This window comes from Crocodylus siamensis, chromosome 1 (assembly GCF_052110815.1).
Source record: "Crocodylus siamensis isolate JL-2025a chromosome 1, ASM5211081v1, whole genome shotgun sequence".
NCBI classification, from domain to species: domain Eukaryota; kingdom Metazoa; phylum Chordata; order Crocodylia; family Crocodylidae; genus Crocodylus; species Crocodylus siamensis.
In genome coordinates, this window is record NC_143395.1 from 300,917,846 (window position 1) to 300,940,031 (window position 22,186).

The window sequence follows — 22,186 nt, forward strand, 5'->3', positions numbered from 1 at the left end:
CTCACAGTCACTCCACATCCTATTTAATGCTGAACCTCACCACATCCTCCCACTACTCTAAATCTATCTTGGACTTCTTTCTCTAATTAACAAACATGCTAAATGTTAGTGAAATCTGCATATCTCAGCAATTTTCCTGACATGACTCCTGAGGCCCCAATACTGAGCAGACAGCTAGGGGATGCTTCACAAGGTCAGTGCTTGGTCCAGGGAAAGAGAGCTACAGGGATGGGGTTTGTGTGGTCCAGGGACAGATCCAGCTCGGGGTGCTGTGGTGCAGTTGAACCCCTCTTTGATTCCTGTTCCGCCCAAACTTTATAACCAACTACTCAGGAGAGACAGCAACATTTCTCAGAAAGAAAGTGCTGGGGCTCATTATCTTCTACTTGATTCCTGGTAATCTCTCTTCACCCCACAGGTGTTAACAACCCTCTCTTTTTTTAATAGTCTTGATGTTCTGCTATTCAAACTATTCTTTCTTTAGCAATATTGGTGTCTGTTAATAGCTCTCTCCTGTTTCACACCCCTGCAGCTGTTTTTTTGTTCTAGTTGAAAAACTTAACTCAGGTGTGGCAATATTAACTTAGGTGAGCATTAACTCTGGTATGGAAATGATTGACAGCAAAATACCGGATGCCCTGTCAAGATGCTCAAAACGGCTAGAATGTTTTACGAATCTAAATAAGAGATGTACATTTAACTATAATGACTACAAGACAATAAAACAATATATTTTGATTATCTTTATCTATTCTGTTTTTCAAACTTAACATATAAACTAGCAAATTACTACACATTCCAATCAAGTCACATTTGTTTTTGCTTTGATCCTAAACTGAACAATATAGCCCGCTGCCTGAACATATTAGTAAATTTTCTAGTTTCTCTATAACCAGACCAAATGTGTTATATGCAGTGTTGCACCACACTACCCACACCCTTCTTTTCAAAATCCTAAATCCACCCAGGGTGTGGTTTCTTTACTTTATCCCATATACCAGTCCATGTGTATTACAAGACTTGCCAAAGAGTAAGTAATACAACATGCAAGGAAGCAGTGACCTTCATAATTTTAGTTTCTGTGCTGAATATCTAACAAATAAAATAACTATATCTTGACACAAGATTTTTTTTAAATTAATAAGATGCATCTCATTGTCAAAACAAGCTACTGCACAAAGTTTAAATGGTGTGTGCACTGAGGCAGAAAAGGGCAAGTTTTACTCAGGGTTATGTCTAATGTAAGTCACAAAGAGGCCCATTATATACATTGCCCATTGTCCTGAGCTAAAAAGGTACATAAACCTGTCTTATCCAAGAGGTGATTTCTGGGAAGTATTGTCTCAGACAAAAATAGTTTCTTAGCATGTTATGGCAACTCATGATCAAGGGTTGCTGCAGAGCATATTTCTCTTTCAGTAGCTCGCGATCTTATTGGACAGGTCCGTCCCCGCTAAGGAAATTTGTGCCTCAGTGACTCAGTTGGAAATGTCTCTGCACTATCACAAATAAAAAGATTCATCCTAATCCTTGCTTAGGGAGTGTTAAAAAAAGGGCTCAAGTTTTCCTAGACCCCTCTTCCCCTCACCCCAACACCTTGAAGACCAGCATCAATGTAGTACTGATAAAGTCATAAACCACATACCAGAGATTTAGGTGGTCTATTACATGTGAAATCTATTACATATCAGGCTCAGCTATCAGCACATAACTAGCCACACAGCCCCTCTACACACTTACCTGGTAACTTATGCCTTCAAAAATAATCTCTCTAATATAATAACAGTATATGACTAGGACACACTCCTTCAAGGAAAATTCTCCAAAATAAGGATTTGACATGTATAACCTTTTCCTTAGGCTGCTGAGCACTTACAGGGCTTTTCCCAAAAAATGGGGGTGCTGATTTCAATGGTCTTTTTTGGGGTGAGGACAGTCTATACTTGGGCCAGGATATCATACCAATGTGTCTTCTTTTAGAGGACAGTATTTTCCCCAGCTTGAATGTATACTTGGCACGTCTACACATGCCCCTGACTGCACATTACCAACTGGTACTACACGGTCCTGGTGGCACATGGGTCATTTTCGACCCTCCTGCACAGTAACAATGAGCTACTCTGCGGTAGCAGCCACATCATAGTTAGTGCCTGATGATGCTACATTGCCTTAGCATGTTGTGAAGACACGCCCACTATGTGTTGTTTCACTGGGGCAATTGAAATACCAGATTGATCCTAAGCCTATAGATTCACTGGTCTTGATGGATTTTGGACCAGGCTTGATATCCTTACGAGTGTGATCATACAATTTGAATATGCAAATAAATTCACTTGTGAGATGCTTGTGACATGTTATCCCCTCACAGTAGCGAATTGTGGCTAGTATGACCAGCCCTTTTATTTTCACTGTTAAGCACCTAGAGTTATCTCCAATTTACCAGTGAGCTGATTTACATAGCTGACTTAGTCACATATGTTTGGCTTCTGTACATGCTTATCCAGAGTAAGATTTGGCCTACTAGCTGTGAAAACAGCTTACTTCACATGTGCTGCAAAACCTAGCCAGAACAGGCTGAATAAAGGATGAAGTTTAATCATGGAAATGTTGACCTACAAATAGAGAACAAAATGTTAAACCACATGGTGCAAGGTGCTACACACCCCAGCTCCCAAGGAGGAGAGAGAAGAATTCAACACATTTGGAATGTAAAGCTTTACTGTTTTGTACTTTTTTCCATAGAGCCTGAGATCCGGAGTCACAGTGCTCCCACTTGGTATGACACCCTATCATCCTGTAAACAACAGGACACCCACCACAGAATGCTGCCTAAATGGGCAAGTTTCCATGATGGTGGCGATGTCGCCAGCAGAATGCACGCTGGGGTGTCACAACAAGCAGGAGCTGGTGATCAGCAGTGGATCTAAGTCAACAAGACATGTAGAAAATTGAGGACAGGTAAACATAATGCCTTTTTAGCCTGCTTATTTGGAACATTTGATATGATGTACTATAATAACAGTTTGATTTGTTATCTTTAATTACTTTCAAGTCACCTTTAATTTTGAATTTTTTCACCCTTGTGTGTTTCAGACAGAGAGGGCTTCAATTTCAGTGCAGTGCATAGTATCCATTTCTCACTTACAACTGTGCCCATAGTGCAAACAGTTCACCTCGGGGGATGCTGAAAACTTATATTTAAGCTTTATTTTAGTGCATATTTTTGTGAGCTAATAAATATAAGGAAGAGGTTTTACTCATTGGTTTTCTTACTTCCAATAGCTTAGTTGTTTTTTTTTCTTTAGGTACACTGCGTTTTAGGCAAATGTGGGTATTAGCAGCCAGACAGACCTGCTTGGCTGACATCTGTTTCTTTACAGGATTTATATTTGCCAAGTTGCTGGACAGCAATATCCATTTGGTATTCATGGGAAGTACTTGCAGAACAATAATGACAATAATTGCTTCTGATTCTTGTGTTTACAACACTGCCAAAGTATCATTAGAGCCTTATTTATAGATAATAATGCTTATTAATCACAAGTATTTGAATTTTGGAATGTATTAGATTAATATTCTTTTGTAACATGTTTCTGTACTAATGCTGTGGAAAGCATTTTCTCAGTGCAGCTCATTGGGAATGCTTACTTTAGAAAAGTAAAATAATGTAAATAATTTGCAGGTGACAGATAAAGGTTATGTGCGTACCTCTGCTAGCTGGTGTGAACTATGAACAATGGATATGGCTTCTTAAAATCAGGCCCTGTTGACTGAAATCAGAGATGGCCTCTAGCAAGAAAATACTTTGAAAAGTATGATATGACACATCAGCGTGCTTTTAGAAATCCTTTCACTACTTTCAGTATGAAGCATTTTCTTAATTGTATATCTTTGAACTCACGCTTTATTAAGACATTCTACATTGTGGACAAGTTTGCACGTGAATACTAGGGTCTGTGGAAACCAGGGAGATTAATAACAGGGGAAATATTATACAAAAATAACTCTTAATATTGAGTCTTAATAAACCTGGCTTTATAAACCAGTGTCTGGATTTGACAAAATAACATTCTGTAGTGTAAAATAAAGTGATGTTTGCACCAAGCAAAAGTATAACCCTAAATCTAAATATCAGCTGCCATATAGTCATATTCTCCTTTGTGTTTCTGTAGTATGCACAATGCTGAAAAAAGCACCACAGCTACTGCAGTACCAAACTCTCTGATTTTTGGTATGCGGCCAGCTCCATAAATTTGCATTTAAACAAATAAAATCCAGTACAGTGTAGACTGTCTTTTTTTCTGAAATGGTTCTTCAGGCATAACTTAGAGAGGCACTGTCAACTTAAAAATCACATTTCTGGTTATTTTTTTACTGACTATTCATGTAACACAATGATTATTCTAAATGAAAGAGCTCAGAGAAACTATCTATATTTGAGTCATATTTACTGTGTATTCCTTATAGCAATTTATGTGTGGCCAGTTTAACCTGCATATTCACTCACTGCCTGTAATGTTTTTCTATATAGCAACAGTGGAGACAAAAATAAATAAAAATAAATATAAAAGGTCAAAAATCAGGAGGAAAACTCATTAAAGTAGCCAAAACAATGTATAACACATTTATTTAATTGACCATATTACAAGCTGAGAATGTTCCTTTAACATGTAAGCACATCACCTATTAATATTTAAGGTTGCTTTACTAAACATATTTTTTTTTAAATGCATATAGGTTTTTCAGAAATTTCAAAGTAATAAATAACTGGTGCTATACATAGCCAATTACTTTGGGAAAAATCAAAGATATTTTTTTCTAAATATTTTATTAGATCTGAGACCAAGCTAAAAAGTTGTGCCCCAGATCTCAACTGTTACTTTCACAAAGTTCATTTCCAAAAGAACTATTCTGAAACTCAGGGAAGGGGCAAATTTAGAGGTCTATATCCTGAAATCATTCTAATGAAGTCATCTGAAGCTTTACCATTGACCCACTTCTATCAATAAAAGGGGAAGTTGAATATCATATGATGAATTATAATAATAGAGTAAGTAACATCTTCTCTTCCTCAGTCCTCTTTCTTGTCCCCCATAGCAAGTGTAAGCTGTTTATTATAATTCAAAATATTTCACTCAGGTTACTAGACCTCCTAAAAAGTCTGTGAAGATTTACTTCTTAGTATTTTCAAATTATAGCATGAAAGCAGTGGAATACTAAGATCTTAATTTATGAAGCTAAAATGTTAGCCTTTTAAAGCATAAGCCACTATATAAAACTTCTAGACTCCCTGTTTTCCCAATATATTTAATTATATAATAAGCAATTCTAGCATTGATATTATCATTTTTCATCAGGCTTTTCGGGATTACTTTTAGCATCCTATTCTGGCCCAACTAAACAGAGAAATTTCAAACTGTCACACATGAAACAGTAGTTTGCCATTTAAATCAATATAGACAATACAGAACCTTTGTGGCTGGGTAGAAAAAAGAGCAGTAGCGTGCAATGGTTTTACCCAACCACTTTCATCAGTTTTCCTGCTACTTAATATTATTTTCCTGTACATCTACTTAGGATAGAAATGTAAATTCCAAATGCTAATGCTTTGCCAAAATTGTCAATGAGGGGTACCTACAACTAGGTTCTTAAAACCATATTTAATTCCTTAGTTAGAAAAAAGCAGCCTGATTTTCAGAAATTCTGAGCTTCATTAATCCCACTGCAGTTAATGGCATTGGCAGCCAGCCACAAGTGCTCAGCACCTTTAAAACTTTATTTTAGGCAGGTACCTATGCATAGATTCAGGAGGACACAGGGCTGAAAACATCAGTCTTCTGTGCACATAGGACCTTATCTTGTGAACCCTTGCTTGCACAGTGAGTGAGACAACTCTGAGTGAGCGTTTGCAGGCTCAGGTCTCCAAACAGCACGAACAGTAAACTGCAAACCTTCCTGCCTAAGTGAGGCTGCCAAAAACCAAACTTTAAGATTTGTAGTCATCGAAAATCAAAAGCAACATGGAAAAGTTATGGGTGTTTTGTTCCCTAATGGAATTATTGCTATTGCTGTAGATATAAAGATATTACAGCCTACAATTAAAAAATACCTGGCCACACATTGCTATATAATGAGGTTTTTCTTGCTTTATTTTATTTACCATACCTTTCATTGACACAAGATCATGCCTGTGTGTTTAGTTTTGGTCAGTAAGTACTGTCAATTTGGTTTTGTTTTCAGCTTGCACAAATACTGTAAATGTATCCTTCCAGTTATATAACGTAACCATTTTCCTTTCTTGTTTTTATATTGTTTATAGCTCCTAAAATGTTCGACTCATAGCCCAACTTCATGGAATTGATAGCTTCACCTGGCTTGATACAAAAGCTTTTTTTACATATTTGAAAAGATTTATTTCGGAATAAGTTATTATGCCACCTTCACAGAACTTTAAGAAAGAAGCAGAAATGAAAATAAAAGCAGCCCTCACCATCAGATATTCTATTAAACAAAAGAAGGTAAGTTCATCTTTTAATATATCTAAAATATACAGCCCACTAGAAGTTACTTCATTTCACTACAGGTTAGCTAATGGTATTTTTTTTCTTCTGTTGTGGCGTATCTGACTAATAAGAAACTTTAAAATAAAATTAAGGCACAACGATTTGTATGGGAGTATTTCTTTCCTGACAAAATGAATAATTATCCTTCAAACATGACATGAAAGTCATAGTGTTTTAATCCTCTCCCTCCTAAGCACCCCCACCCCATAAGCAAACATCATAAAAGTAATGTAGGTATAAAAATAAAATGTAGATATAAAAATAAAAACAGAAGTTATTTTACAGAAAAGTAATTTGCATAACACAAACATGAGAGGGAATGGAGAAACAGGTTAACAATGGGGAAAATATTTTTTTCTTTCATAACAATTTGGAATTTAAACATCAAGGACAAGATTCAAAAAAGATTGGACACTTATGAGGAAAGCAAAAATAGAACGCATTTTTATAGTTATTAACATGCATTTCTGAAGGCCTTTAGTCAATCTTTAGTCAGACTGTTAGAGGCCTCATGTAGGGACAGCTTACCCCACCTCTAACTACTGGTGCCTCACACCTTTGTCTGGTACTAGCCACTCTAGGAGCCAGACTACTGCTGAGTAAGGTGGGCTTAGGATCTGATCCAGTATAGCAGGTCCAAAATTATTATGATTCTAGTGGAAAATAAAGTGCCTCCCAGAATATGGCATCCTCTTTTGATCTTGTATTTGTCAGTACCTTGGGTAACATATAAGGTGGAAAAGTCCTCACAGCCATCTGAATCCAATGATTTTTGGTGCTAGACCCAGCAGAAGCAAGCCTATGTATCTAAATCTTCCCAACCCATCATTCTTTACCTGGAACTAGTCACTGAAGCCAATGGGAGGTCTGCCTGATTAAAGCAAACCGAGTTGGCCTGCAGGTGTCATTCTGATATAACATCTAAATAAGATCACAATGTGACTCGCAATCCTTATTCCAGTACAATGTTCATCCGTTTCAGTGAGATGAAGACGGATCCTCAGTTTCAAAGTATTACCATATTTATTCACATACTCCACATCCCAAAAAGTACATGCACCTGGTTTTGAAAAAGCAGGATAAAGATATTTTTTCTTTGCAACCAAACTGTTTGGAATTACTTTTTTTGTTTAAGATACATGCCCCAGTTGCTGTTTCCTCATTTTAGGGGAAAAGGTGAGTGTAGTATGTAAATAAATAAGGTATGTGCTCACTGCAGCAAAGGGTAGTTACACTACAGCAAGGACTGCAGGCCGGATCCTCTCTTTGCTCAGACAATACTCCTGTTGGCTTCCATGAGTCAAGCAAGCAGAATATGGCCCTATATAAGGAATGCATGACTTGATCCTAGGAGAATTAGCTATACATGTTTGTTTGTATTGGATCAAACCAAGAATGTGTGGAAGTCAATGAGTGCTAAGCCTGAATGAGAACTGAGGGCCAGATCTTCATCCCTCTAATACAAATGGCAAAAAACTAATAGAGGCCACAATTGGCTCTGAGCTGGAATGCAGGATTTGACTGTAATACAATCCTGCCAGCATACTTTATTGCAATAATTTTAATATCATAGTAAATTTTAAATAATAAAATACCCACCATTACATGTTGTACATTACACAACAGAAAGGTATATCGAGTACAAATTCCTATTCTAAGCCGCATTAATTGTAAAATCAAATAGGATTATTATTGCATTAATTGACTTTGTGTTTCCTATGAATGTCCCTTTGTGATATTGTTTTCAGTAGGTGTAAAAACACATACAAGTATTATGGAGTGTGTCAGTTAATTTCATCTCATTAATCAGCTACTTAAAAATGTTTTCCTTGCAGTGCAATAGAAAATAAAACTAATGTCCTTTTTTATCACTTCACAAATTAAATTCATATTCCACAATGACTATATTTCATGTACAAAATAACAAAATATGTTTACATACCTGACTTCAGTTCTTTAGTAAATTGCTTCATTGCTAAAAATGTTACATTTAAAATTGAAATCTAAAATGAACTACTTACGTTTTCTTGATGTGAAACATTTTAAGTTCACAGTAATTTTAAATACGATGCATTTAAAATATTAATATTTCACATGTATTATTCACTGACTTCCAGGTTTCATCTCAAGTTAGTGGCACTTCATATTTCAAAGGAAGAATTGTTTCTTTTTTCAATACTAATGTTCTATTAATTCACTTTGTAATATCACTCCATTTCAGACAAATGGAAGTGCACTAAATCACTATGGCAAGAATCATGCTGAAGTTGTTGACACTGTATAAAATTTCATTTTCATTACTTTTTTATACAGTTTTATCTTGGTGGTGTGTTTTTCAGATGTAGTATGTAGCCCTGTTCAGTTAGTTTTAGAAATACAAGTAGGTACATAAGTATTTATATGCTGAGATGAGGAGGGACCTGGATATTTATAATACTGTCTACAAATTAAGTGAATGTTACAGAGTGAATTATAAACTTTCAGCAAACTACCTTGAAATGTTCTTTGTTTATGTACATAGTAATATCAGTTACAGTTCCTACAGTGAAGCATTAACAAAGTAATTTTGGGTAGTTTTCTCTTCCAGCAGTATATGTGCATAGGCATGTGTATGTATGAGTGTGTGTGTGCGCATGCATGTGTGCATATATGTATATGTATCATATAGTAAACTGATTGAGAATTTTCCTATAGTGAAGGCCTTAAAGTAAATGGCGTCTTCATCAAGTCCACAGACATGCAGAACTGCTGGATAAGAAAACAGAACCTATTCCTATTACTCTGTATCATTTTTGTTCGTCACACAAAGCTTACATAACTACTTCTAGAGATATGGATGGAAAATACACCCAGAGATGCTGAAAATCTGTAATAAGTGAAACAGCAAATAATTCTATGAAATGCCCTTCAAGAGTGAGATAATTACAAAGCACTGGAGCAAGAACAGTAAACAGCAGTGAAATCACTTATAAATAAATGGAGGAAGCCAAAAATATACATGGATATATTTGTCTAGCCAGCTCTTTCTGAATGTCATCAAAATCAAACCTTCCCTTAGGACTGTAAATCTCAGGGAGACCCATTAATATAAATATTTTCAGGATCCTGTGCCTGAAACTTTCAGGTTTGCAACATTATTTTAGTGTAGTAAAGTATGTCCTCCCATATTTGTGTGTGTATATGTCAACACACACACACACACACACACACTCTATATTTATATTTATATAGATATAGGAATAGGTTCTGTTTTCTTATCCATCAATTTTGCATTTCTGTGGAATTGAACAGAAGCCATTTATTTTAAGGCCTTCACTACAGGAAAATTCTCAATCAGTTTACCATGTACAGTAATACATACATAGATATACATATACACATATACATAATATGCATATGTGTGTGTGCATGCGTGTGTGCATACACACCTGTAATATATGTGTGTGTGTATTCATCTGTGTATACCTGTTTGATATATATGTAATGTGTGTATATATTATATACACACACATATATTATACACACACAGATATAGCTAGCTCTATGTCTATATATAGATATATAGACATAGATGTAGCTATAAACAGGAATTTAACCAATCTGAAATTTAGTTTAAAACTTGATCCAAGACCTTTTTTTCAGTAATATTTAAAATAAATAATGAGGCACCTGACCTATCTCTCTAGCATTTATGAAGATAAGAAAATGATTTGAATGAGAGCAAACAACATTAGGCTCCCTGGATCCATAATGTAGAGTAGGCTCCTATTTCTAGAAAGTCGTCCAAGAGCCAGGAGTTTGAAAGATAAGCTGGATCTCAAATGCCCATGAACAGCAGAAGGAAGAAACCGTCACTGAGACATCCCCAGTCCAGTGCTCCCTGCTTCTGCCTAGCTCCTCTGAAATATTAAAAGAGGCTAAACAAAGCAAGCACACTTCAAGATAGAACCAATTAAGGACAGAAAAAAAGGGGGAGGCGGAGGAGAGGAGGGGAGGCAAGGAAAAAAAACAAACCCACCAGGGTAGTGAGAAAACTGGGAGTGGGAGAGTATTGTCCCGCACAATGAGACCTACCTTGGGAGTGTTCCCTCTGGGTGACAGTGCCATCCCCTGTCCTAGTTTTGATCCAGTGTCAGGCAGGGGAGGGGGGGATAGAGACAAGTAAAGAGAGTGCAAGAGGAGAAGCAAACTTGGGGAGCAAAGTCTGTGCAGAGCAGGGAGTTTCTTTAAAAAAGAAAAAGGAGCCATCAGTGGAGAAAGGATATCAAAGGGAAGAGGCATCAGAGGAAGCCCCCCCCCCGTCGCCCCCCCATACACACAAGCGCGCGCGCGCGGCGGGCAGCGAGCCTGGCAGGCGGCAACTACCTGGGCTCCCGGAGCCGGGCATCCCGTGGCAGGAGGGAGCGCCGCCCGGCCGGGAGGCGGGACGCGGGATGCGGCGGGCCGGCGGGCGGCCGAGGGGTGCACGTCTGTCCGGGCTGCCTCGCTCGCTCCTTCGCATCGCCTCCTCCCCCCCGGCCCCGCTCCCCCTTGCCTTTCTCACGGCTCCCAGCTGCTCCCCGCTCGCCGGTGCAGACGAGCCGCTCATCAGGGCTCCGCAGCATCCCCCAGTCCTGAGGAGATGAACTGGAGGAGAGGGGAGGAGGCGGCGGATGGGAAAGGGGGTGGGGGGAGCCGGAGCTCCTGAAACTGAACCAGCCCAAATGGGAGACGAGGCTGCTGAACCGGTTGCGTCACGTCGGGCTTCTTTGGGCTCCCCCCCTCCATCCATCCCCGGCACGGAGGCATCTACCTGAACCTGCCCGCCCGGCGGCGGCCCCTCGCCCGGGCGCTGCCTGCCTGGCCCCACAGCGCCTCCCGCCGCGGGCCGAGAGACAGCCCTCGGCTCGGGGCGCCTCTGCCCCGCGCGCCCTGCTCGGCCTCCTCCTGCAGCCCGGCCCGGCCCGGCCCGGCCCGCCTCGCCTCGCCTCGCGGGGCAAGGGGCTGGCACCCGGGGGGCGGCTGGCGCGGGGCTGGCCCCCGGGGCCGCTCCTGCCTCCTCGACTTGCTGCCGCTGGAATCAGAAACTTTCCTGCGGCAGGGAGGAGGTTATCTATCGAGATATACCATACTTTTATATCTATCCATCTGTGGAGATATATATCGAGATAGATATGTATATGTGTGCATGTGTATATATAGATATAGATAATAGATAGGTTATATATGTATATGTGTGTGTATTTATAGATAGATAGATATGTGTGTGTGTATATGTATATATATGTATGTATATCAAGGTTATATACAACACACACACACACACACACCGCTAGTCACCGATCATTGCCTTCTTAACCCACCATACAAACCCACCTATCCATTACAATACTTGCACCCACGGAAAGATACTCTTGCACACCTGTCCGCAAAGCATCATATTTCTTGAAACCCCTTATGCCTTAGACCTGTCCCCAAAAATGGGCAGGGAGGAGGTAGCTGAGGCTGAGGCTGAGGAGCTGACAGGAGTGACTCCCTCCAGGAGGCAGCCCCCACCCGAGGCAGAGGAGCCCTTGGCAGCGCCTGCTCAGCAGGGAGGAGGGGTGCAGGGTGCTGTGCCCTTTAGAGAGAACAACAGCTCCCTTCCTCCGCCAGGGACTGCTCATCCCACAGTGGCTTCTGTCTGCAATTTAATCCTCTCTGCGCATCCTGAACCTCGGCTTTTAACCGTTCCAGCCTCCTTCCCCTGTAGCCTCCAACAGTGAAAGTGACCATTGTCCCTGATGAGCTTCAAATTGCCAGACTCTGGTCTTGTGACCTATTCTGACTGCAAAGGAAGCAGAGATTGTATTTAGAAATAAAGCAAGCCACTACTTGAAGGGTTTTAGATGCTGTGAGACAGTAATCTGCTGTCCTAATCTGGCCTGTGTTTGTACAGGGCCTAGCACAATGGAGTCCTGATTGAAGCATGGGCCTCTTAGGCATTACAGTCAATAATAATAATACCAATAACGATAACAGTAATAAACATGAATAGTAGTGTTAATATGTAGTAATCTCACAGTGTCACACTTTGCTTTGTCTTTCAGAGACATATGTATAATATGCACTATTTCTCACACGCTGATGATACTAGGTGTTTGGTAGCAAGGGTCACAATATCTTATAAATCTGAAGTTTTTATCAGGCAGAGCAGATTACTTTAAGCGTTCAATTTCTCAGCGATCCAATTTTATTAGGATTTACTATCATTTGTGCTGTGCATCCCTGGGGAAATAATGCTTTGATTAATGTAATCCTGGGCTGGGATCTGCCACATGCCCCTCTCCCAGGAGAAGAGCCCTGTTTGACAAACAAAAACAGAGCAGCAACTATTGCAATCTGCACTCACCTTTAGAAGGAACACAGACACACACGCACAAAATCCACCCCCTGGCATACAATAGCAGCATTTCAAAACAATGTGAACTCTTATTCATTTGCACACAATGCTCCTGATTCAGTGTGGGCTGTGTACAGCCCAGCCCTCAACCTCACAGACAGCCCAGAGGACTCTGCTGCTGCTCCCCACTGAGAAGCAAAAGCATCTCTGGGAAGCCCAGTGCCTCTCTGTATTTCAGCCTCCCCTTGGTCTCTCAACATTTCTGCCTCTTTGTTTCCCACTGCAGGCCTCGCTGCAAACTGATTTCAACTCCCTTTATTCAGCCCACCAGCAGCCAGGGGCCTGAGCAGCTTTGTTATGTCGTGAGGCTCACTCACACATACCTGCAGCCATAGACCTCTCAGACCTGGGCAGTGGTAAGCAAACCACCACAAAGTCCTCCAAGCAGTTCAAAAAGGGAGAGGAGAAGCGGGTGTGAGAAAAGAAAACAGCCTAAAACAAAAGTGTGGCTAAATAAAAAGAAAACATTCAGGCTTATATATTTCAATATAACATAATATGTATGTAGGTATACACATATACATATATATTATATATACATATGTATCTATATATACATATATATAAACACACACATATATAGTATATGCACACACATGTAATATACGTATACACACACGCACATATATGTATATACATATTTTGATTTTTTTCCATACATGTTTTGAAAAATATCCCCCTGTTCCCTTCCTCCAGTGAGGTCTGAAGAAATAAATCCAGAAGAGCAGAGAGCTCCTGGCCCCTCACTACCACCTTTGCCCCAGTAGGGACTGGCCACCCCCCACGCCCCCCAAATGAAGCCCAGCATGGCCAGCTGGGATGGTAGTTCCTTGTTGATCTTATTCGGCCATAACAAAGCAGGTCTCATTGTGTCTGAGGAGGGGATCCTGTGACAAAGGAGGGCTCTGGCTGCAGTTTTGGCCGCTTCATTCAAAGTCTGGATTCATAAATCCCGGGTGGGGAGGAGGCTGCAGACGGGGGGTACGGTTTGCACCAGGGTTTTCAAGAAGATGCCAGCCTCTCACTCACGTTTACCCAGTGACCCCAACTCAGTGACTCAGCGTTTACGGTTTCTTGGTTGTGGGTTTCTTTTTTTCCTTTTCTCCCCCACCCCCCTTCTCCTCTCCCTTCTTTTCTTCCCCGATGAAAAACGATGCAATTACATTTCTGCATGCTGATCTGAGCGTTCAAGTAACAACCTTTAAACGCCTTATCAGAAGCTTCTTGAAGAAGGATGGGGGGGGCAGAAGTAGGGGAGTAGTCTCTTTTTTTTTTCCTTTTCTTGTTTTTTTTCCCCCCTCTTTTTTTTTAAAAAAGCAAGACATGGAAATGAAATGCAGCCAGCTCCAGGAAGAGATCGGCTTCTGCTCGGCCAGGATCTACACACCGAGGCATGAGACAAGAAAAGTCTCAGCAAACTAAATAAATCCGTAACGTAACTCACGCCAGGGGGGGAAAGTTATTTCGGCAGGAGCTGAGAGCCGAACCTGACTTTCCTAATCGGGGTTGATTCAGTTTGCATCCAGCCCGTCCCCCCTGTGCTCCCCCCAGCACTATAAAATTGCATTTTACATTTTAATTGTAATAAGTGGATCTGTAATAAGCCACGTTGTGTGGGCGGGTTTGTTTGTTTGATGGTTTTAAGCAAACCGCATAAAAGGCCAGGGCACACTATTGCTGCTGCCATTGTTACCCTGGGCTCCTTACTCCTGAGGGCTGCAGAATGGAGGTGGAAAGTTGTGTAAAAGCCACGTTAGGATTTCAGGATCTCCTCCTCCACAGCTCTATCAAGCAACATTTTTTTTAAAGTAAGATCGCACAGGGTTGAATTTGGAGGAGGAGGGGGTGTGTGGGGAGGGAGATAAGATGAAATGATGAATGATGTTAACTTTTGACTGTAGGAGTCATGATAGAGTTGAGTGAAGCTGCACGGAAATACTGTCATTTAATCCCAGAGCTACTGAAGTCCCTTCATCGAACATTTTGATGCCGAAATTATACTGCTATAAAAACGTCCGGCTACTTTAAAGCGTCCTACAGCAAGATGTAGATATTATGTATTAGGGACTGATGTAAAACTTTAAAAATAAATAACCGCACAATCATGAAAATATCAGTCGGATTATATTTCCCGAGAAAAAAAAAACTATCAGTAAAATTGTAGCTCCTGCATTCACTAAAGGAGAATAGACAGCATGTGCATGTTTGTGTGAAATGCCAAAAAGAGCAGCCTTAAGCTTGACCTACTGCAATCTGCACTGAGCTCCTCAGACAATAGACAAGTTCAAATGTCAAAAAATCTAATAATAAAAAACAGAGCTGCCAAACTGCACGAACTGTTTTCTGGTGTACCACAATTATTCACCCTCCTCTCCACTAAGAGGACTGCCAGTCCTGTGCGTGGAAAAGAAAATCTATGTAATGCATATGGATCCTTTAAAAAAAAATGTGAAACGAGATTGAGATGGCAAGCACGCAAATCAGAATGATATCATGTCTAATAAAAGCCAGGGCTAGGGTTTTCACAGTCTTTTTAAAATGCTATGACTTGTAAATCCTTTTTATGTTGCTACATGCACAATTATTCATATAAATAAAATCTACATGTTCAAGAAGCTAGGTTGTAACTATATATCCCTGTGATTTTAAGGTAGGGGTGGGAACATTAAGGTTTCCATCATATGCAATGTGTCTACCGTGAACTCAAGTCAACAGATAGATTGTTCCATTCATTTGGCAACTTTCATTACTGTACGTGGTGGGTGCACCCCAAGTACAATGGGTTGTATAATATCAGAATTATGCAGCTCAAAAAGTACCTATATTTTAAACCCGTATCTCGATTTGCATGTGTGGCACTGCATTGTATTTCTAATTTATTACAGAATCAGGAATGTTTTTGTTATCCCCAAAAACAATAAATAAGGTCCAGACTGAAGACTTCATAATAAAACGGAGGGATAAATGATTAGGCTGTCTATTGTGTTTATCGTTATTACTGTAAGCCTTTAAAAGTAATATGGATATTTTCCTATTTTCCTCAGATTGCTTAGCGCAATATTCCTAGTTCAGCTATCAACATGCTCATAAGAACTGTGAACTACAATATGGGTAAGCTTTAAAGACATAGCAAATCACGTTGGCCAAGAAAGCTACATATCTGGAATCCAGACAACTCTATGTTTTCATCTGACTGCTGTATTACAAAGGAATGCGTTTCGCCTATAGCATACTGTATGTGTAGTGTGTCTTTATGTTTAACTTTTTAATCTGTGAATGCTAATTAGGCAGTTGCTCTCCACGATTGTATTATTATACACCTAATCGGTCTCGAATATAAGTAAATGAATGGTACAGACAGTGATCCTCCACTTTGCCTTCTCTAATACCTCGGCAAAGGCTTCTAACCCAACAAAATATATTTTTTTTAATTCCCTCTTCGTAGCCTTGTTATAACGATCGTGGTCCGTAGCGCACAGACAGTGGTGCTCACACCTGAATAATATTTTTAAACAGTTAACTGAACGGTAAGTCTGGTCAAATTAACTTGTTGCTCATTTTAGTGCCCGTGCTTTCTGTTTGCTTTTTATTCTCTTTGATGTGTTCTGCCAGTAACTCTTACAATAACAAGCCTAAGGAGCTGATACAAATATAAACGCAAGTTGTACTTCTTTTTCTGGGAGGGGGAGGCGAGACAAAGCAAGACATACACGAAAATACATTGCTTTCCACATACGGGATATCCAACATTGGAGATCTCTCTAACTCAAAACCCCGTGGTCCTGGGTATAAAAACTTGCATAAACAGTGGTAAAACAAAAGTCATCTGGCGTAGTTTGGGTAGAAAATTGCACTCTGGAAATGTAGCCTCATACTCTAGGATATTGTCCTTCCTTAATTTGCCACATGCAGTAAAGTGGAAAGTTTTTTTAGTCACGTAAATATCTCAGCGCATTTTCAAACACGTTCACTACACGTTTAGGCTTCATTCAGTTTTTAAAATGAAGTCTCATGGGTGTGGGGGGGGAAGTCAAGGTTATTTTGCATTGTTTCTTAGGTTTTCATCTTTGGCTTATGTTTTTAATCAATGAGTTGACTTTCTAGGATCTATCAGATCTATGGACTGTACTCTTTTAGTACGTACTTAGCCTTTACCTTGCAAAAACAGAGAATAAAACTTTCCCAGTTAACAGTAAAACTGGTGGAGCTCCTGTTGCAAAGAACAAAGTTGTCTGTCTCCCTTCCCCTTGCAGGGTGGCTTTGCATCAAATTGTCCCACAAGGCTTCCGTGGCACTCTCCCTTTTACAGGTGTTAGCTGATGCCAGAGGGATGTGGGCTGGCCGGGGGGTGGATGGCTGGAAAGATGCAGATAGGCATGCATAAGAAGCAACATATGTATTTACCAATAAAATCATACAAACCGGTTTCTTTCTTATGCACCCCCTCTAGCTACCTGCTAAAATGCCTAAAAGGAGTTGGCTACTTAACCTATTTAGGTAAATGCAAAACGACAGAAAGTCTCAGCAAATCCTGCCGTGGGATTTTTTTTCTTTGTTTTATTATTTATTTGTGGGCTTTTTTCAAATGTCCGTACATGTCTACGGCGGGAACTTCCTGCCTAGTTTTGGCGTGCGTTTCGTGATGCTGACTTGTGATCTTCTAGAGAGTTGCCCTAATCTTCCATCACTGCGTTCAGAGACAGTGAAGTCATTGACAGGGAGGGAGTGGCCACTTCCTTGGGAATCCTGCAGATACTTTTTAAGGGTTGAAATGGCAATTGCATATTAAAGGACGCGAGGCAACCCTGAATGGCTTTGTTCTGGCTCCAGAGGTTTGAGAGCGTTTCTTTGGGCAAAAAATCTGTGATGCACCAAGCCTGAAATATGTGTGCTGATTTATGCGTTTGCACCCATGTCACTCCTTCGCAGGCCTTAAGTCGGGTTCAAACACTGTGCCCAAGTAGGGAACTCTTGCGGTGACTTTTTTTTTAAGCCCCTCTCAAACCCCCCTGGGTGGAGCGGTGCGACAGCTCTATGTGGGCTCAAAAGTTTGGAAATACTTCAGCCTAGGTTTCGTTTGATCCGGCCCACGAAGGCTCTTGCCTGATGTCACTGTGCCTATAGCCGTATAAAATATCAGAGACACGCTGGGGAGGGCCGGGGAGGTGGCAAGCTGCACACTCACTCCTCTGACAACTTTGGGAGGAGAGGATTGCGGCTGAGCTGCAGGCTCGCCGCGTTGGCCGCCGCCGCGCGCCCCCTGCCGGCCGGCCGGCCTCCCCCCGAGCACTCCCAAAGTTTATTTGGTTCAGCAAAGCGGATCATATAAAATTAACGACGGCCAATAAAATTAGCTTATATGTTTCAACTGTAAAAGTCCAAAAACAAAATAAAGCTCGTTTTAAGTGAAGCTAAGGAAGCTCTGGCTTGGCTTCGTTCTCTTTGGCTGAACCGGGGCCCTTTTATCTAAAGCCCAGTGCACAAACATATAGCTTAATGTGACTAGTGTTCTTCCTTTTATTTCTTTCTCTATGGCAACCAATATGTTCTGCTCAGAAATGTTCCCCCATCAAGGAAACAAATGATCTTGAGGGAGCAGCTCTATACGGCATCTGTTCCGATGGAGCACACAGAGTTAACCCCAGTCAAAAGAGACGCTGAGCACGTCAACAAGAAGTGGAAAATGAGCGATTCATCCTCCCCCCCACCCCCAAATTGAAACCTATACCTCCCTAGTTTTACAAGCCATTTTATTGATTTGAGTATCGACCCTTTCCAAAGAAGTAACTAATTCTAGGAAATTACAATGATCACAAGTTGTTGAGTGCCCAAAAGAGAGGGCGGGGGGACGCAACCAGAAATAAAATTAAAATAAATGAAAGCCACACCAGGGATATTTAAGCCTTGGTAAAGTTTTCAAGAGCAGTATCAGGCCTACTAATTTCATCCTACATTATTTATCACATTATTTATCACACTGAAGCTATAAGAGAGTTGCAGATCATTAGGCTATACCTCTCAATTAGATGGGATTCAGGGAAAGTGGATCTAGGGACGCGAAAGGCTGTCAGAAAAGGGGGGGGGAGAAAAAGTGAAATCTGGTTTGTAATGCTCAGGCTCCAATCTCCTTTGAGAATAAAATGAAGGGATGTCCTGGTTAGTTTTGATTGATTATACTCTTTCTGATGGACTTTCACTACAGAGCTCTAGATGTTGTGCTTAACCGTCTGTTCCCTAGTTACAATATTAACCCTTTGTGCGCACCACCGCTCTCCACCTTCTCCTCTTCCTCCCCCAGCACCACACTGGTTTCTCTCACTCCCCAGCTCTCTCAGCAGGTGTCCAGTTCTCTCCTTCTTCACTTGTCCCCTTAGCCCTCTACTGCTGTTTAAAGCTGCTTTAGCTCCCCCAGCCTCGGAAGAGATTCTCCTGAAGAAGGGTTTGCAAACAATAAATATTTATCATCCTTCAGTCTTTAGGATCTGTAATATTTTCTAGGGCTCTTGTTTTCCTTTTTTCCTTGAGCACTAGTGCTGCAATAATTAACAGTGCCCAGAAAAGTAAAGTAGGAACCAGAACACTTTCCAGTACTAAAGAATTGCTTTCTTGCCTTGAGCTTTTGGAATGAATCCATGCTTTTTTTAATGTAATATTTCAGTAAGGTGTTTTTTGATCCTGGTGGGCTTTTTTTAAAACAGCTTGTTTCCTTCTAGAGAGTTGCCACGGGCTCCCTGTCTTGTCCTAAGCTTTCCAAAATATATTCAGAAGGCTTTCAAGAAAACAAAAAATAGAGAAAAAAAAATGACAAACACTTACCGACCAAACTTCCAGGATTTAGAGAATTTTTTTTAAAAAAAAGAATTATTTTAATAGGTGACAAGGAAAAAAGCATGTTCTCAACTCCAGCGAAACCATCCATGCTAAGATTTTCCTTTGCACTGACTCCACTAAGCCCAGCTCTCCACTAGTCTATTATTTTCACCAAAATATATGAAAATTTATGCAAATGAAAATCAGCACTAACTGTTCTCCCCTTGTTATACTTTGGATTTTTTTCCAGACAAAACAATCACACTCTGCGAGGGAGGGGGTGGGCGAGAGTTGGGGAACTAAGTTTTTTTTTTAAACAAATAAAAGACAAAACTCCAGCACTAGGTCTTTTTTTTGTGCGTGTGTACAATATTTTTTTAGGATTTCTTTTTTTTTCTTTTCTTCTTCCCTTTTTTTTTATTAAGAAAGTAGATCTGTTTGCAGAGGCGCTATCACGTTTCATCAGGCCACCTGAGACGGCTTTTGAAAGCGTGTACTGTGAAATTCATAGCAGTAATTTAGACAAAATCCTCACTGTATATTAATGAAAGACGGCCCCATGGCACCGTTCCTATCCTCCCCATTCAGTGTAAACAAAACCACGAGACTCACTCGGTTTTTGAGCCTGATCCAAGCAAAATCGGCTGGAAAGGAAAACATGGGGTTCTGGCACTGACTATTCAGACGCCTGCACCTGGAGATCTCATTTATTCAATGAAATCTGTGTTAGATCTTTCATATATAAAAAAGAAACCTTTGGAGGACGCATGGGAACAAAAAAAATCGTTATGTTTAGGGTTTAGTTACCATTGCTCTTCAGATCTGTATACTTCACATTAATGGTTTTTCTAAACCTACCTACGGTGGTATCTTTTACCGTGCAAGCAAGACCTGGACCGAGTCCTAAATAAATTCTGCCAGCCTACAGTTAATCTTCAGATCACGCAAATGCTGCATACTTGCTATTGGGCTTGGGCTGGAAACTGAATTGAACTAAGCTGAATTCCGGGCTGAAATTAAGTGGGAGAGGAGGGAGGGGCGTCTGTGTTTCGCATTTGGATGTAAACATAATGCTGTTTTGCCATCTATAGACCTGCGCGCTCACACACACACACACATGCATGCACACGCACACACACGAGATTCATATATACATATATGTCTCTACATTATGGGTGCGTATGCTCGGTAACATGTGTGGATCGCACCACACCAACACAATCATTAGTAAAGATGTGTTCCTTGAATGTCCGAATTGTGTTATTTCATTGGAAATCCCCGAGGAGTGTTCAATTTGCCCTTGTTTTGGTTGCCACTTTCTCTTTTTTCTTGGTTCACTGAGGTTGCCTGTGAGCAGCGTTTCCGCTTGGTCGCATCTCTCTCTCTCTCTCCTTCCCCCGCCCCCCTTAACTCTTTCAGCTGGACTAGAAATAATAAAACGTTTCATACAACCAGCTCGGTTTCCTGTGAAATACCACAGCTTAGAGAGTAAAAATATATATATATGGAGTAGGCGTCTACCCGCACGCGTACATACATATACATACCACATATACATATACTACATACACACACATATATATACACAAATATACATATGCTACATATACACACGCATACATATACGTACACACATATACATATATTACATACACATACACACACATATATGTATTTATGTGTATATATAAACAGACCGGTAGGACACGGACATGGGGCAAATGATTATGGTGGACCCGAAGGATTCATTCTTGATCTCTCACCCCACCCTCAAATGAAGGCATTCAGGTTTAACATCTTTCATAACATGCACGTGGGTTGTGCTGGATGGGGTGCTGTGCCCAGTCCCAACCCTTCTGGGTCCGAAACAGCGACCCGCACGTGTGCACAGAGGTGTGCAAAGCCAGAGGAGCCGCAGCGTAGTTTCCGTCAGTCTAGGGCAACTCGCAAACTAAAACAAAGGAGCGCGGGGCGGGTTGCGTGTCATTAAGGCAACAACTTGCCATGTTAGCTGCAGCCTAAGATCGGTTAATTGATCATCGCTATGGAGATGTGTATTGGCCACACACACACACACACACACACACACACACAAACTCCACCCAAAAACACTCCTGGAGATCTAAACAAGAGGGAAATATATGAAAGGCAAAACTTTGCAACGTGAGAGGACACTTCTTTCTGGAGGTGTTGACTGTCCGAATGATGCAGACTGTAGCCTATAGACAATGGCTGCTTACAAATGATGGGAATTAGGTGCCCATGAGGGGACTCTAGTGCATGCAACTCCAATCCATGCTTTATCACAGAGTGTGTGTGGGGGTGGGGGGGTTCCCCTTCTCTCTTCCCTCATCTTTCACCCCTTTCCCCACACACCTCTCCATTCCCTTTC

The 22,186-nt window shown here is 40.8% G+C and overlaps 2 long non-coding RNA genes across 2 annotated transcripts in view; one reads left to right on the forward strand and one right to left on the reverse strand.

The window, feature by feature from the left end:
• LOC149874695 (uncharacterized) overlaps positions 1–11,318 on the reverse strand; it is a 27,255-nt gene extending 15,937 nt beyond the window's left edge. The window contains exon 1 of the long non-coding RNA XR_016438392.1: positions 10,929–11,318. This is a non-coding gene — a long non-coding RNA (uncharacterized LOC149874695). The remainder of the gene's footprint in view (positions 1–10,928) is intronic.
• Positions 2,764–16,137, forward strand: LOC149874696 (uncharacterized). Its single transcript, XR_016438393.1, has 3 exons — positions 2,764–2,958; positions 6,320–6,518; positions 16,029–16,137. It is a non-coding gene; the product is annotated as an uncharacterized LOC149874696 (long non-coding RNA).
• The last annotated feature ends 6,049 nt before the right edge of the window (positions 16,138–22,186 follow it).